This window comes from Pinus tabuliformis, chromosome 5_2, assembly GCF_031772625.1.
Source record: "Pinus tabuliformis cultivar Carrire ecotype Pingquan chromosome 5_2, CPIR1, whole genome shotgun sequence".
NCBI classification, from domain to species: domain Eukaryota; kingdom Viridiplantae; phylum Streptophyta; class Pinopsida; order Pinales; family Pinaceae; genus Pinus; species Pinus tabuliformis.
Window position 1 is genome coordinate 21,150,845 of NC_142306.1, and position 17,568 is coordinate 21,168,412.

Here is a 17,568-nt window from a genome sequence, read left to right on the forward strand (position 1 = left end):
TCAGACCTCAGCTCCTCAAGTCAAGCTTTGAAAATGAGAGAAAGACATTGAAAATCAACAAAGCTCTGGTTCCGCACTTTCTCTCACTGTTGCCTGCGGTCCCCCACCCCCTGTTCACATTACCTGTGGACCTGCCCGCTCTATCCCTAAAGGAGTGGGTGCGGACCCCTGTGAAAGTAAAAAAGGTGCAAGTTTATTCTAAACTCACTTTGGGTTAATTCTAGATGATTCTAGAAGGAATTTTGACGTGGATTGTTCGCTGTTAGGTGGTTCATGTATCCCAAAAGAGAAGGAGCTAATCCCTTGATTACAGGAGCTATCCCTCTGAAGGAGGGCTTTATCCCTTTGAAGGAGGACCTAGTAACTTCCCTCCATTGCACTATAAATTAAGGCATTGGGCTGGTTGCTAGGGAGGTTAGAAGCTGAACATTTTTTAGGGTAAATGCTGGTGGAATTGAGACTTCCTAGTTAAGCTTGAGAGGAGAGATCACATACCTTTTTGGCTTCATTAGGAAGAGAGTGAAACTTGTCAAAGTAGAGGAGACTTCTTGTTGCACCCTGGGAGGAGCTTGTACAGCATCAAGGCACAGGTTGTAAAGTTCTTCTTTGATTTGAATTAATACAATCAGATTCATTTTTCTCAACAAATTGTATTATGTCATTTGTTTCATGAATTCCTTGATCATCATGTTAAGTATGCTTTATGACATTGGCTTTTCAGGTGCTATTTAATTTGCTTGCTTGTTTGTGTTTGCAGATTCACAACAAGGGAGCTCATTTGGATCAAAGGAGTGAGGCTTCGCAAACTTGCATTGGACCCAAGGTAGTCCTAAAACACTTATTTGCCTTTGTTTATAATTGCATATTTAGAGAAAGATAGTTTTTGATTGGCTTTCTTGTCACTAGATATCGTTAGATTCTAGGAAGGTCTATATTGTCTGCAAGACCGGCATAGATGAAATCCTCATCTACTACAAACTTCGTACTTTAGGGGGCAATCTGTTACACAAAAATATCATCACCATGACTCTTTGAAGTCAATATGGGTCTATCATCACTTGTACTGTCCTCCTAAGCAAGTCTCAGACCTCAGCTCTTCAAGTCAAGCTTTGAAAATGAGAGAAAGACATTGAAAATCAACAAAGCTCTGGTTCCGCACTTTCTCTCACTTTTTCATGTAGTCTCGCACCCCCTGTTCACATTACCTGCGGACCTGCCCACTCTGTCCCTAAAGGAGTGGGTGCGGACCCCTATGAAAGTCAAAAAGGCGCAAGTTTATTCTAAAAAACTCACTTTGGGTTAATTCTAGATTATTCTAGAAGGAATTTTGACATGGATTGTTCACTCTTAGGTGGTCCATGTATCCCAAAAGAGAAGGAGCTAATCCCTTGATGAGAGGAGCTATCCCTTTGAAGGAGGGCTTTATCCCTTTGAAGGAGGACCTAGTAACTTCCCTCCATTGCACTATAAATTAAGGCATTGGGCTGGTTGCTAGGGAGGTTAGAAGCTGAACATTTTTGAGAGTAAATGCTGGTGGAATTGAGACTTCCTAGTTAAGCTTGAGAGGAGAGATCACATACCTTTTTGGCTTCATTGGGAAGAGAGTGAAACTTGTCAAAGTAGAGGAGACTTCTTATTGGACCCTAGGAGGAGCTTGTACAGCATCAAGGCACAGGTTGTAAAGTTCTTCATTGATTTGAATTAATACAATCAGATTCATTTTTCTCAACAAATTGTCTTATGTCATTTGTTTCATGAATTCCTTGATCATCATGTTAAGTATGCTTTATGATATTGGCTTTTCAGGTGCTATTTAATTTGTTTGCTTGTTTGTGTTTGCAGATTCGCAACAAGGGAGCTCATTTGGATCAAAGGAGCGAGGCTTCCACAAACTTGCATTGGACCCAAGGTAGGCCTAAAACACTTGTTTTCCTTTGTTTATAATTGCATATTTAGAGAAAGATAGGCTTTTATTGGCTTGCTTGTCACTAGATATCGTTAAATTCTAGGAAGGTCTATATGTCCGCAAGATCGACTCATTCCGTGTGACAAAAGGCAAGAACAAGGACACAACCCGCTACTTGTTTCTTCCTTAGAAGAGGAGTGGCTCATGAGAGGATGAGGAATTCCCTCGACGGCAAAGGCACGAGATAATATTTCCACCCTCATGTCCACTAGCAAGGAAAATTGTGATCTCAATGGAGCTCAGACCGAGGGAGGGGTTTCTCATTACCTGGACACCCAACCCTTCCACGAGGACATATTGAGGAATGGTCGGGAGGACTAGGGTCACCAGCCCAATGGGTTGAACCACTCTTCATCCATCCCATAGTGACCCCACCCCGACAATTTCCCCTCACAGAAGGTTTGAGCTACCAGGCGCACACACAACCACTCCCTCGATCGAACCACCATAAAAAAAGCTCACCCAAGCAACACATCAACCACTGCCACCTTTTTGAGAGAACCAACTATGGAAGCCCACAACCTTGGCCCATGCCTTCTAATGAATAAAAAGATCGATCACTGTTGCTATGAATGAGTCTAAATTTATCCATCGTATTTTCCAAGCACCTCAACTGCAACAACCATGCTCGGCTGAATAGATCGTCGGAGGGGCTCCCAAGAAACAAGCTTCCAAACCCCCTACAGAAACACATTGGGGGAAAGAAAAAGAAAGGATGGGTGGGACAAGCACAAGCATGGCTTGCAAGCACACACACGAGAAAACAAGCGTTACCTCAAGACAAGCAACCAACAATGTTCCCACCAAACACCAAACCTGCTCCCTAGAGACACACCACATGATCCCACATTGCAATTGAAACCCAACCAACTCAAACCAAAAAAGAAAACCCTTGCTATCAATGATCCTACCACAGGTTCACCTCAAGTAACCTTGCTACGACTTCTCCTTCCTCTAAATGATAAGGTTCAATGAACTTCTCACGACGTCGACAATGGCGAACCACCATCGTCGATGCAATCCGAACAATTCACTAGATCATTCAATCGGTAGGAGCGATGGACGGTGTGTAGAAATGGCAGGGACGTAGTCAACATGAGTTGATGATGCATGCTTACTAGAAATTCCTTGTTGAAGACCAATAATTGCAATGGTCTATCCACATCATGATGTAATTAGATAATATTTCTTGATCCTCTTGAACCAAGAAGAAAAACTCATTGGTTGCATCGGTGTAGTGCGCGTGGGGCCCAGAACATCTAAGGGAATCACAGACTTTTTATTGCCTCAAACATCCATGGCCAAAATGGCCATAGTCCCCCTAAGAAGCTGGCCGTGAAGGGGAACCTCCACATAGCTAGTTAGCAGGTTGAGGTCTCGTTTGTTATAGGAATTAACCAGACAAATCACTCCACCAACTAAGAATGGCCATGCACCACCACCCATAGAATCAAGAAAGAGCTCTCAATCTATCAATCCTGACTATGTCTAGACCTAGTAAGTTTCCCTATGTTGAGTCAAATTAAGCTGTAGGCTCCACTCTTGGTGGTGCCATTCCATCAATTCCTTTAAGTTTTAGCCTTGCAACCATACTCACCCCGAAACCCAAACACTCTGATTTCTCACAAGTTGCTGGCGGAGTCCTTAGAGCAACATCCGCCTATCCCTGGTCGGCATCGTTCATCGTTGAGACTAGGACGGTATTTGATCATCTTCGAGCCCCCAACTTTCATTATTGATTAATGAAAAAATCCTTGGAAAATGCTTTTGCAGTGGTCTATCTTTCATAAATCCAAGAATTTCACCTCTGACAATGAAATACGAATGCCCCTGACAGTCCCTATTAATCATTACTCCAGTCCCGAAGACCAACACAATAGGACCAGACTCCTATCACGTTATTCCATGCTAATGTATTCAGAGTGTCTAGTCAATTTAATGTCTTAAATTGCTCTACAGAAATTATCAATCCAGGTATCGTAAACTGATGAAGTGTGGTGCACCATATGTGCTTAGTTAAACTTTTTCTTACTTCGTTGTTTTATAGATTTTATTTTGTTTTGGGGTTTTGTTTTTGTTGGTTTCCTAAAGTGCCTAATGCAAATGGAAATCCTATTCTAAGGTCTTAAGAATACTTTTAAAGGACAAGTATGGATAGAGATTTCAAGACAAGGCCTATGTCCCTAATGGTAACTTCCAAAACTTAGCACTTCAAAAGATCTTAAAACATGTTATTGATGGAATTAGTACTTAAACAAAAGTGTAAATATGCAGCTACTTCAATCAAAATAGAATGCAATAACCAATAAATGAGCTAGTGACTATGAAACCCAGTATCCTTGCTGCTGTATAAAAAGAAAACTGAAGAAAGTAAAAACTGAACTTAAAGCAACTCAAAGACTGAAAGAAAAGCAACTAAATCACACTACTTCAACCCCCGTTCTAATCCTTCTCCTTTCAACTCAATCTGTCTATAGGAAGTAATCATAAACAAGATGAGTAATATGATATCTAAATTGCAGGAAATTAAATTGAATAAAAGGAAACTAAGATCAAATCACACTACTTCAACCCCCGTTCTGATCCTTCTCCTTTCAACTCAATCTGTCTATAGGAAGTAATCATAAACAAGCTGAGTAATATGATATCTAAATTGCATGAAAGTAAATGAGAAAAAAAAAACTGAAAGAAATAACAATGCTGGAATTAGAACTCAAAAAAAATAAATCAGCAGAAGGACAAGATGATTCTGTCATGTCATTAGTCATTAAAAAGTTATGCGCATTACTAACCTACAATAAACTGGTTGAACACACTTGCATGAATTAAAATTGCATGAATGAAAAATCTAATCTACCAACTTGAAAGCAATAAAATGACATAATGAAATCAAAGCAAAATTTACAAAATGAAATCTACTCTACCTTACATTCTAATATGCTCCATGACATATACTTCACATCTCCTTCCATGTTGAGAACATCAAAGCTTTATTCAAATTCTTCAAAATTACAAAGTACAACAAAGCTCTCCAAAGCTTTCAAAATCCATCAAGGAAGAACTACAAACTCACAAGCTAAAAAGACTTAAGAACTCCAAACTCTAAGCTCTAACAAATGAAGGAGAGAGATCTCCTATTTATACAAAAAGATGAGAAGCCATCTCATTAATGAGAGTCCATGAATCTCTCCCTCTACCTCTAGAGTCCTAATCAAAATAGGAACTGATAAGACACATGTCTTCTTAGAGTTACAATACAATTAGGAGATGTGACACATATCCTTATGATCCCATGATTCTTTCCACTCAAATTCGAGTTTGGCCTTAGAGTGCCACATAAGGGTCTTCTAGAAGCCTCCTTTCAACCTACACATGTCAACAATCTCAACCCATTTGTTAGGTATAAGCATATGCACATTATTTTCTAATTTTTAACCACAAATTCACTTAAAAGGCTTAGAATTAATAAAGATTGGAAAAACATAAATGTGGCCCAATGATAATGAAAGTGGGATGAATGTGGTGACATAGTAGTGAAATGGAGGTGATATAATGGACATAATAGTGAAAGTGTAATGGAAATGAATGACATTTTCAAGGATCAACACAGAGCATAAGCTTACTTTGAGCACTCTAATTTCTTCAAAGTAATAGCGCTATATCCATAACCTATCCAATTAAGGCTAGGATCATGCCGCTGACAAAAGGGACGATAGGGCAGGTGCACACCGAGTAGGCGGACCGACCTTTACAACCCAAGATCCAACTACGAGCTTTCTAACTACAACAACTTAAATATACGCTATTGGAGCTAGAATTACCATGGCTGCTGGCACTAGACTTGCCCTCCAATGGATCCTCGTTAAGGAATTTATATTGTACTCATTCCAATTACCAGACTAGACGAGGCCAGTATTGTTATTTATTGTCACTACCTCCCCATGTCAAGATTGGGTAATTTGTGTGCCTGCTGCCTTCCTTGGATGTGGTAGATATTTCTCAAGCTCCCTCTCTAGAATTGAACCATAATTCTCTGTCACCGGTCACCACCATGGTAGGCCTCTATCCTACCATCAAAAGTTGATAGGGAAAAAATTTGAATGAAGCATCGCCAGTACAAGGGTTGTGCAATCCGTCAAGCTATCATGATTCACCGGAGAAGCGGGCAAGCCCATGCCAACATTTTATCTAAAAAATGCATCCCTTCCAAAGAGTCAGGACTTGGTGCGTGTATTAGGTCTAGAATTACTACGGTTATCCTACTATGGTATCAGCGAAAAAAATATAACTGATTTAATGAGCCATCCATAGTTTCACAATCTGAATTAGTTCATACATAGACATGCATGGATTAACTTTAAGACAAGCATATGACTACTGGAAGGACCAACCAGTTAGCACCCTCCCACTTCAAAGGGAATTTCAGGCGCTCTCTTACCAAGAGCCAATCTAAACACCCATCAAGTCAAAGAGATATCAAAATATCATGTAAAAATTTTATGCCTTACACCTCTTGCATCCCAAGAAGGAAGCACACGCAACATGCCAAGGACATGGCAAACAAATGGGTAGACCTGCTGAGCCACAATACACCAAGGTCACTTCAGAGTTTGCAACCATGCCCCAACCAACAAGAAAACAAGCGATCACTCACACACTACCTCAGAAATTCCATCAAAAGCCTCCACGCCTCACACCAAGGCCACCTAGCAGTCCACCCGGATAGTAGCAACAGTGGACCTCGATCTTCCGATCTCCTGTGATAGCCTCGATGCAAAGGAAATAAATGGAGTGACCAACCACGCAACCTCTATATTATAAATGAGCCCCAGCCCTCCCCGCCCCATAATGAGGCCACCTAGGAATCCACCCGGAGAGTAGAATTGATGGACCTCGATCTCTCGATCGGTTGTGGAAGCCTCGTTGTGAAGGAAAAGGAAGGAAAGAAAAAGAGGATGATCGATCGCAAATCCTATCATAGAGAGGCCATACAAACCTCGCCGTCCTGCACCGATGCCACCTAGGAGTCCACTCGAATAGCAGCAACAGTGGACCTCGATCAGATGATCGCCTATGGCAGCCTCGACACAAAGGCAAGGGAAGGAAATAATACAAGACAAACCGAGCCCGCAACCTCCCCTAGAAATTCCCCGCAATCCTCCCCTCCCTACACAGAGGCCACCTAAGAGTCCACCCACATAGTAGGAACGATGGACCACGATTGCAAGATCACCTACGGCAGCCTCAATGCAAAGGAAATGGAAGGAAATAAAACAAGAACAACTGAGCCCACAACCTCTCTTAGAAATGCCCCCCGACCCTCCCCGCCCTGCATCGAGGCCACCTAGGAGTCCACCCGGACATTAGCAATGGTGGACCTTAATCACTTGACCGCCTACGGCAACCACGATGTGAAGGCAAAGGAAGGAAATAAATGAAAATCAAGAGGCTCACTACACAATACAAGAACATATCTAAACAGAAGGAGGGATCGAGCAGCTCCGCACCCCATGCACCCTACATATAGGCAACCTAGGAGATTGCAAACATATTTACCAACTGGAAAATGAATAATTTTCACCTACAACAACCTCCACACAGAGGAGGGAGGTCAAAGCATTCCACCTTGAAATCCTTCTTCTAGATAGCCCCCACCATTGACGTAGCAAGCCTCCACCCCATTGGACCATGAACGCATATACAATTGAAACAACAAATGCCCATAAACTTTGTGACTTAGCATTTCCAAAGGGAAAAGCCTACCATGCACATGAGATGCAAGGAAAAAGTTGATCACTTGATCAAACATATGGGCCAACACATCTATCAAAACCTCAAAGCCAACACAACCATGGATGATGTGCACTTTGGAAAGAATTCCAACCCTTAAATTTACAATAAGGAGAACAACGCCTCACATTTCCCAACGCAAAAAGAAAGCAAGAGGTAGGGTAGGTGGTTTACAAGAAAAACCCTTCAATGTTCCTCTTAAATGTATGCATCTCAACCAACAATTCCAACACAAAAAGAGTACAAGCACAAGAAACTAGCACCAAAAACAATCGAACAATGAAGAGGCTAGCTGTCACAGGGAGCCACACCACAACAACCCATACAACTCTGAGAACTTAGAGCAGAAGGGGAATTGTTCACATATACCTCCCGGAACAAGCATGGCCAACATTACCGCTCATGTGCTACTGAGTGGGTATGGAGAGAAGATGAAAATCGGCCACCCTACAAACGACCCAATCACATTCTTGAGGCAAACCCAAAAAACCAACTCAATTACCAACCCACCTTTCACACGAAAAGCAAAACCCTCCCCACCAAATAGGGAGGAGGTGAACAATGTAACGAGGAGCCAATTTCAATGGAGCCACTAATGGCTACCCAGCCCAACCAAAATTTTCTATTCACAACAACCAAGGGTCGCAATAGCGACATAAGCATGACGAAGTTTTGGGGTTTCCATCTGGGACCACAACAATGAACGCTTAAAGGAGCGCCGAGAAAAATTTAACTTTTTTATCATTTGAATGGGCAAGAGGGAAAGGGATGAGCATGGCCAACATTACCCCTCATGTGCTATTAAGTGGGGATGAAGGGACGATGAAAATCGGCCACCCTACAAATGACCCAAGGCCATCCTTTAGGCAAACCCGAAAACACAACTCAATTACCAACCCACCTTCCACACGGAAATAAAACCTATCACTTGTATCATTTGGATGAGCACGAGGGACCAAAACGAGCCAGGGAGCCACACCACAACAACCCATACAACTCCAAGAACTTAGAGAGCAGAAGAGGAATTGTTCACATATGCCCCCTAAGACAAGCATGGCCAACATTAACACTCATGTACTACTGAGTGGAGATGGAGAGAAGATGAAAATAGACCACCCTACAAAGGACCCAAGGCCATCATTCAAGAAAAAATGAAAAAACATCTCAATTACCAACCCATCTTTCACATGAAAAGAAAACTTGTCACTTGTATGATTTGGATGGGCGCAAGGGGACTAGGACGAGCCAGGGAGCCACACCACAGCAACCCATACAACTCCATGAAATTGGAGAGTAGAAGGAGAATTTTCACATATGCCTCCCGGGATTAGCATGGCCAATATTACCACTCATGTGCTACCAAGTGGGGTTGGAGATAATATGAAAGTCAGCCACCCTACAAACGACCCAAGGCCATCGTTCAGGCAAACCCAAAAAAAAAATTAATTACCAACCCACCTTTCACACGAAAAGAAAAACTGTCTCTTGTATCATTTGGATGGGAACGAGGGGACCATGACGAGCCAGGGAGCTACACCACAACAACCTGTCAACTCCAAGAACTTAGAGAGCAGAAGGGAAATTATTTTCATATGCCTCCCGGATGAGTATGGCCAACATTACCACTCATGTGCTACCGAGTGGGGATGGAGAGAAGATGAAAATAGGCCACCCTACAAATGACCCAAGGGCATCTCTTTAGGCAAACCCAAGAAAGAAACTCAATTACCAACCCACCTTTCACATGAAAAGAAAACCTATCACTTGTATCATTTTTATGGGCATGAGGGACCAGGACGAGCCCAGGAGCCACACCATAATAGCCCATACAACTCCAAGAACTTGGAGAGTAGAAGGGGAATTGTTCACATATGCCTCCCGATATGAGAATGGCCAACATTACCGCTCATGTGCTACTGATTCGGGATGGAGAGAAGATGAAAATTGGCCATGCTACAAATGACCCAAGGCCATCCTTTAGGCAAACTCAAAAAACTAACTCAATTACCAACCCACCTTTCACATGAAGAGAAAACCTATCACATGTATCATTTGGATGAGCACGAGCGACCAAGACGAGCCAGGAAGCCACACCACAACAACCCATACAACTCCAAGAACTTAGAGAGCATAAGGGGAATTGTTCACATATGCCTCCCAGGACGAACATGACCAACCTTACCACTCATGCGCTAACAAGTGGGGATGGAGAGAAGATGAAAATTGGCCACCCTACAAATGACCCTAGGCCATTCTTCAGCCAAACCCAAAAAAACAACTTAATTACCAACCCACCTTTCACACGAAAATAAAACCTATCACTTGTATCATTTGGATGGGCATGAGAGGACCAGGACGAGCTAGGGAGCCACACCACAATAACCTATACAACTCCTTGAACTTAGAGAGTAGAAGGGGAGTTGTTCACATATGCCTCCTAGGACGAGCATGGCCAACATTACCACTCATGTGCTACCGACTGGGGATGGAGAGAAGATGAAAATCGACCACCCTACAAATGACCCAAGGCCATCATTCAGGCAAGCCCAAAAGGACAACTCAATTACCAACCCACCTTTCACGTGGAAAGCAAACTTGTCACTTGTATCATTTGGATGGGAATGAGGGACTAAGACGAGCCTGGGAGCCACACCACAATAGCCCATACAACTCCAAGAACTTGGAGAGCAAAAGGGGAATTGTTCACATATGCCTCCCAGGAAAAGCATGGCCAACATTACCGCTCATGCGCTACCGAGTTGGGATGGAGAGAAGATGAAAATCAGCCACCCTAGAAATGACCCGAGGCCATTCTTCAGGGAAACCCGAAAAAAAAAAAAAGACTCAATTAGAAACCTACCTTTCACATGAAAAGAAAAACTATCACTTGTATCATTTGGATGGGCATGAGGGACCAGGACAAGCCTGGGAGCCACACCACAATAGCCAATACAACTCCAAGAACTTGGAGAGAAGAAGGGGAATTGTTCACATATGCCTCCCAGGACAAGCATGGCCAACATTACCGCTCATGTTCTACCAAGTGGGGATGGAGAGAAGATGAAAATTGGCCACCCTACAAATGACCCAAGGCCATTCTTCAGGAAAACCCGAAAAAACAACTCAATTACCAACCCACCTTTCACACGAAAAGAAAACCTATCACTTGCATCATTTGGATGGGCATGAGGAACAAAGACGAGCCTAGGAGCCACACCACAAAAGCCCATACAACTCCAAGAACTTGGAGAGTAGAAGGGTAATTGTTCACATATGCCTCCTGGGATGAGCATGGCTAACATTACTGCTCATGTGCTACCGAGTGGGGATGGAGAGAAGATGAAAATTGGCCACCCTACAAATGACCCAAGGCCATTCTTTAGGCAAACCCGAAAATACAACTAAATTACCAACCCACCTTTCACATGAAAATCTGACCCAAGGACCAAGATGAGCATGGCCAACATTATCGCTAGTGTGCTACCAAGTGGGGATGGAGAGTAGATGAGAATCAGCCACCCTACAAATGACCCAAGGCCATCCTTTGGGCAAAACCAAACAAAAATCTCAATTACCAGCCCACTTTTCACATGAAAAGCAAGACCGCGCCTGAACGAGTTTACATGGGTGTCCTAACAAGACCCGACCTGACCCAATGGAATGAGTTTTCATGGGTGCCCTCACACGACATGACACGACCTGACCCAACCTAACGGAGTTTACATGGGTGCTCACACACGACCAAAACGAAGGCACAAGGGAGAGCTGGGCAAATGAGCTACACGAATGTGCACAAAGCCCACCCCGAGTCACAACTTAGCAATTTTGATATGGGCTTGTGTGCCCGGGCACGCCCTCACACTGAACAAACCAACCAAATGATTTTACGTGGGTGCCCTAATGAGCCCCAATTTTTGGTAACAATTTGGGCTCATTTGGCCTACTTACCTTGCTCAACCCTTCATCTTTTATCACTTATGCATTCATTTCTTAGTATATTCATGTTATTTGTAGGAAGAAGGGCAGGCATTATATCTATGTGGCTAATACATGATGATTTCAGGTTTTTTGGCATTAAAGGGAGCAAAGACTATGCAAAAGGAGACAAGGAGATAGCAAAGGTGGCATTATAGGTTTATAGGGAGGTTGTCTACAGTCTTGATGACCTTCCTCGTGATTTCCACCCTAACTCCGAGCTCCAACAGCCCTCCCCACCGAGCTTAAAGGCAGCCAACGGATTCTACAGGAACATCAGTTTAACTTTTAGTTCGACAGTCGAGCTCCACTAATTGACGAAGCCATCTTGATCCTCATCATGTATAAATATTGAGGCTGTAGCCTTTGATAGAAGCTTTTTGAACCTTTGAACTACTGTTGCAATTTCTAAGCACGAGCTACAGCTCGGTGTTTGCTTTTTGTAAGCCATTTTTGGCATGTGTGTTAGACTCATGGTTATTTAATAAAGGCAGGCAGATTTGGATCTAATCCTGAGTTCTTAAGAGGAGCTATAGCTCTTAGGTTAGGGCCCAACCTGAGAGCAATAGACCTCCTTTTCCTTGTATTGTTATTTGTCCTTCCTTTCAGCACTTCGTTTCTCTGTTTTGACATGCATTTGGAAAACACAGTCTGCTGATTTAATTTCTTTTATGTGATTGAGTAGGATTAGTTTATGGTTACAGTGCTTTTAGTTTCTTATTAGAGTAGGAGGATCGGCATTCATTAGAGCTCCAAGAAAAGGTTGACAGTGCACTCACTGCCATCTCTGTTTAGAGATTGGGGGTGTAGACCGTACCAACCACCAAAAAAAACACAGTCTTATACTTTCATGCAAGCTGCAACACAGTCATTTCAACTGTATATCCATCCATGCATTCTGATCTTAAGCAATACTTTTTCGTTCCAACACCATGCACGTTTTCTCTCCAAGATTCACATTGCTGTTCGTTGGTTTAATAACACAGTTAGGATAGGTTGATGAATTCTCGGTTTTGTGCAGATTTGTTTCCTTTACACTGCGTTGCATCACTCTGTTCTATTCTTCTTCTTCTCAACCGCACCCAAGTCACCTACCCAACCTCTGTTCAGCTCGTTTGCCTTCCAACACTTCTACTGTTCACGTAGCTCCATCTTTTTGACTTTCCATTTCTCCCAACCTTCCATCCACCAACCGACTGCATGCACTCTTTCTCCATCTCATATCTCTGTCCCTGAGCCATCACAAGCTCCCTTTCCATCCTACCTATCCACCCATACAACTCCTCCACTCCTTCATCACCCAAAACTCCAACCACAGAACATCCTGTAGAAGTTAGCAAACTTCCTGTAGAAATCCCGAGCTTCCTGTAGGATCCCCTGCAGACATCCTGTAGAAACCTGTAACCTCGGTTGCCAAGCACCTGAATGTTGTGGACTTCTGTGGAATGATGTTAGGGATCGCTTGGAACCTTTCCTAGCCCTCCTGACCTTTCTCAAGCTTTCTTTCCCTTCGCACTACCCTTGCACAGTCAAAACCTAATAAGAAGCAAAATCATAATAACTCCAACCACTTAAGAAAAAATATAAAAACAATGTTCTTTTCAATGGAAGTAGTTTAAATTTATGCATTTCATATCACTAGAAGTAATGGCATCATTTTTAGAGAGTTACATTCCCATCGTTGCATTGTAAGGATTAAGCTAGTCAGATTAGGGTTTACTAGGGTTTCCATGTTTGGTTGGCTTTCAGTTCATTCTTGCAAAGTAGTTTAATTTCCTTTGAGATAATCTTCGTTCATCATTCAGAAAGCTTCTTCTGAGAACATATAGAAGTTGGCTTGAGCCCTAGCGGACTTGTGCCAGCTGACCAAGTGATAGCTGCGACAAGAGCTAGTACTTGTGCATACAGCACCGTCGCTTCCAAGTTTGTTACGAACTACCGGGTTGATAAAATTAAAGAAGGAAGCTCCAGGAGTTGTAGCATTATTGCTACAATACTGGAGCCCACCATCTTTTTTGTGCCGTTGCCGGGGAAGCGTCAGAGTATTAGTAATTGTTGCTTTTCTTCTACTTTCCTACTCTTGCTTTCTGCCAAGTAGTTTATTTCATTTCCATTCTGCAAAAGTAGCATAGACATTTCCTGCTTTCATATATTAGCCTTTCAATTCCGCAGTTTCAATTTTGCAAGCGTAGATTAGTATTTCAATTCTGCAAGCGTAGACTAGCCTTTCCATTCCTGCAATTTCATTTGAGCAAAATAGATTAGTTCTTTCCTGCTTTCAATTCAATTCTGCATCTTTTATTTCAGTAAGATAGTTAGTTGTAGATCAATCTGTTTTAGTTTTGCAGGTACCAAAGAAAAAAGAACAAAAGCAATAAAAAAAAAGTCTTTCCATTTCATGCCTCATAGGAATCGAGATAAAACAGGCAAATTCTTACCCAACACCCCCACCACATCACTGAGTCACCCTTCTCTCTTCTTCAGTGACAGTGATCCAGAAGAACCTATAGGTGAACCTCCTGAGATATACGAAGATCCTATAGCAGAAGAAGAATTAGAGACCATCCCATCTGAAGCTATGGCTGACAATAAAGGAGAAGATGAGAGAATAGAAGGTGCCTTCCCCATCTGAGAGACCAATGGGGACATGAAAATGAAAAACATTAGTCCCTCCGCTCTACCTCACTTCCATGGACTGAATACTGAAGATCCTGATACCTTCCTGTTTGAGTTTGTTGTCCTTTGTAGAACCTATGACTATACTGAAGATGAGCAGAAGCTGAAACTCTTCCCTTCCACTCTTAAGGATGCAAAATTACGCTGGTTCATGGGCTTACCTGGGAATAGTATCACTACTTGGGCTCAAATGCAGCAAGATTTCAATACCAAGTACCGGGATTACTGTAGGTCCAAGGAAACCAAGGGAGAAATCTTTCGAATGACCATGGGAAATGATGAGTCCTTAGAGGATTATGAGGAGAGGTTCCAACTTAGCTATAAGCGGGCCAGGTGCACACTTGACCCTGAATCCCTCAAGTTGGTCCTACTCCGAGGAGTCCCTAAAGACCTCTTAGATACCCTTCACATGTTAGCTGGGGGGGATATTTACCAACTGCCATATGAGGACATCAAGACTGTGTTTAGAAACCACTCCAGGGCAACTCGGAAACGAGGTAGAGGAAACCTCCTCTCAGCTGGTGTCCCTTTCTCCAAACATGAGTTTGCAAATCAATTAGAAGATCTTAAGAGTGAGGTGAGACAGACCATTGCCATGCAGCTGGACACATTCAGGATCCAGCAGAAGAAGGAAGAAGCTAAGAGAGCCTTGGCTATCTTCTGCCCTAGATGTACAAGGAGACACCCTAAGAACGAATGCCCATTGCATTCGGTTGAAGTGTGTTTCGTTTGTGAGGAGGACCATCCCACAAACCAATGTCCAACCTTACCTGGATTTAAAGCCATGTACCAAGGGACAGAAGCTCCCACTGAACCTCTCTATTTCCTCAACCAAAGAAGGCCACAAGGACCTAGACCTTACCAGCAGGGGATGCAAGGGGCACCCCAAGCTTATTACAGCCCCAACCAATCGACTCCTATGCCTTCCTGGGGTCCCCTGCTCATCCTTCTTGGTCCATGCCTCCTCCATGGTCTTACCCACCTCAGTACCCTACTCAACCCACTACTCATTCATATCACTCTCATGCCCAGCCTCAGCCTCAGTAGAATGCACCTCAGTCAGGGTGGAGGCCCCAGTACAACACTCCTCCTACCATTTTGCCTCCACCACCAGTTCAACCTCAACCATTACCTCCTGCTCCTCCAAGGCAACCTCAAATACCTGCTCAACCGAACCCAAACCCCAACAATAGACAGGCCCAGCAGGTATACACTGGGGAAACCTCATGCCCTACTTATGCTGTGGAGATCCAGGAGATCAATCTTCGATCTCGAAAGACTCTTCTGGATCGCCAACCTCCTCCCCCAGAGGATGAGGAAGACAAACAGGAAAGTGAACCAAAGGCTATTCCACCCTTTCCTGAGAGACTAACAGCCACCACACAACCCAACCCAGAGGAGGATGAGCTTCTGGGTGAGCTCAAGCAGTTGTGTGTGAAAAAACCACTTCTCCAAGCCATCAAGGATGTGCCAATATACAACAAACTGGTTAAGGAAAAGTGTTTCAAACACCCAGGCAGGCGAAAGAGAGATGCTTCAACCATCAATGTCTTAGGACAACTGTCTGACCTTATGTTAGGACAAGTCATCTGCCCAAAGTATCTAGATCCTGGGAGTCCTGCAGTAGATGTCCACATCAATGGCACCATCATACCTCACACCTGATTGATTTGGGGGCTGCCATTAATGTGATGACCAGGGATACCATGCTCAAACTCAATCTTCAGGATTCCTTGAGGAATACTTCGACAGTTCTGCAACTTGCAGATCGCTCCACTATGACTCCCAAAGGGATTGTGGAGGATGTCTTGGTCTCTGTCGACTCTTCGGAGTACCCTGCAGATTTCTTGGTTCTGCAACCCAAGGCAAAGCTTACTGGATATCCTCTCATTTTGGGAAGGCCTTGGTTAGCCACTGCAGATGCTTACATAAGTTGTCGTGCAGGAAACATGACCATCAAAAATGGTCCTATGTCCAAGCAGCTAGTCCTATACCCTCCTACCCAACCTTCCTTAGAGCATGACTTACCACTTTGGTTGGAGGAAGGAGAAGAGGATGAGGTGTACTCAACACCTTTGTGCACCCTAGATACCACTAGAAGAGATCCCCCAACCGAGGATGACTTAATTGAGACCTTGATCCAGAATCCACCTTCCAGTGCACTATCCCTAGAGAAGTTAGTGGAGGATGCCCAAGCCAGCACCTTAGTGGATCTTTGTACAGCCAACCTTGTCACTCCCAGAGTCAAGAATGTGGAGTTCAGCCTTGAAAGAACGTTAAAGATCAGCTCCTCCCTATCTCCTTCCCAGGAAAAGGAGCTGTGTAGCCTGTTGGCCAACCATCTAGATGCTTTTGCTTGGAGCTATAAGGAGATGAAAGGAGTCCGTCCTTCGGTCTGTACTCATCACATATACATCAAAGAGGATTTTAAACTGATTAGACAACCTCAGAGGAGAATGAATCCAGCCCTTAAGGACATTGTCAAGGAAGAATTGCAAAAATTGTTGGATGCCGGATTCATTTACCCCATCTCAGATAGTGAATGGGTGTCCCCTCTGGTGTTGGTTCCCAAGAAAAATGGGAAGTGGAGAATCTGTGTGGACTACAGAGAACTGAACAAAGCTACCAAGAAAGACCATTTCCCTCAACCTTTCATAGATCAAGTGTTGGATGGACTAGCAGGAAAGAAGTTCTTCTCTTTCCTGGATGGGTTTAGCGGGTACAACCAGATTCAAATCAGCCCGAAAGACCAAGATAAGACCACCTTCACTTGTCCTTGGGGTACCTTTGCCTACCGAGTTCTTCCCTTTGGGCTATGCAATGCTCCTGCTACCTTCCAGAGAGCTGTCTTAAGCATCTTCTCAGAGCTGGTCCATGATGTAGTGGAAATCTATATGTATGACTTCACTCCTTATGGGGCCAACTTCCAGGAAGCATTGTCCAATCTGGGAAAAGTCCTAACCAAATGCATTGAGATGAACCTGTCCCTTAGTCCTGAAAAATGTGAATTCCTGATGACTGAAGGGACCGTGCTAGGCCATACCATTTCTTGCCAAGGATTACAGGTGGATCCTAACAAAATTGCTCTCATCAAGAAGGTTCCACCTCCTCAAAAGGTAAGAGATGTTCGGAGTTTCTTAGGATTAGCAGGGTATTACAGG

The 17,568-nt window shown here is 43.4% G+C and overlaps 1 pseudogene; it reads right to left on the bottom strand.

Annotated features, from left to right (window-relative positions):
* Nucleotides 1-2,865: 2,865 nt before the first annotated feature.
* On the bottom strand, nucleotides 2,866-6,363 carry LOC149157369 (18S ribosomal RNA; annotated as a pseudogene).
* Between the last annotated feature and the right edge of the window lie 11,205 nt (nucleotides 6,364-17,568).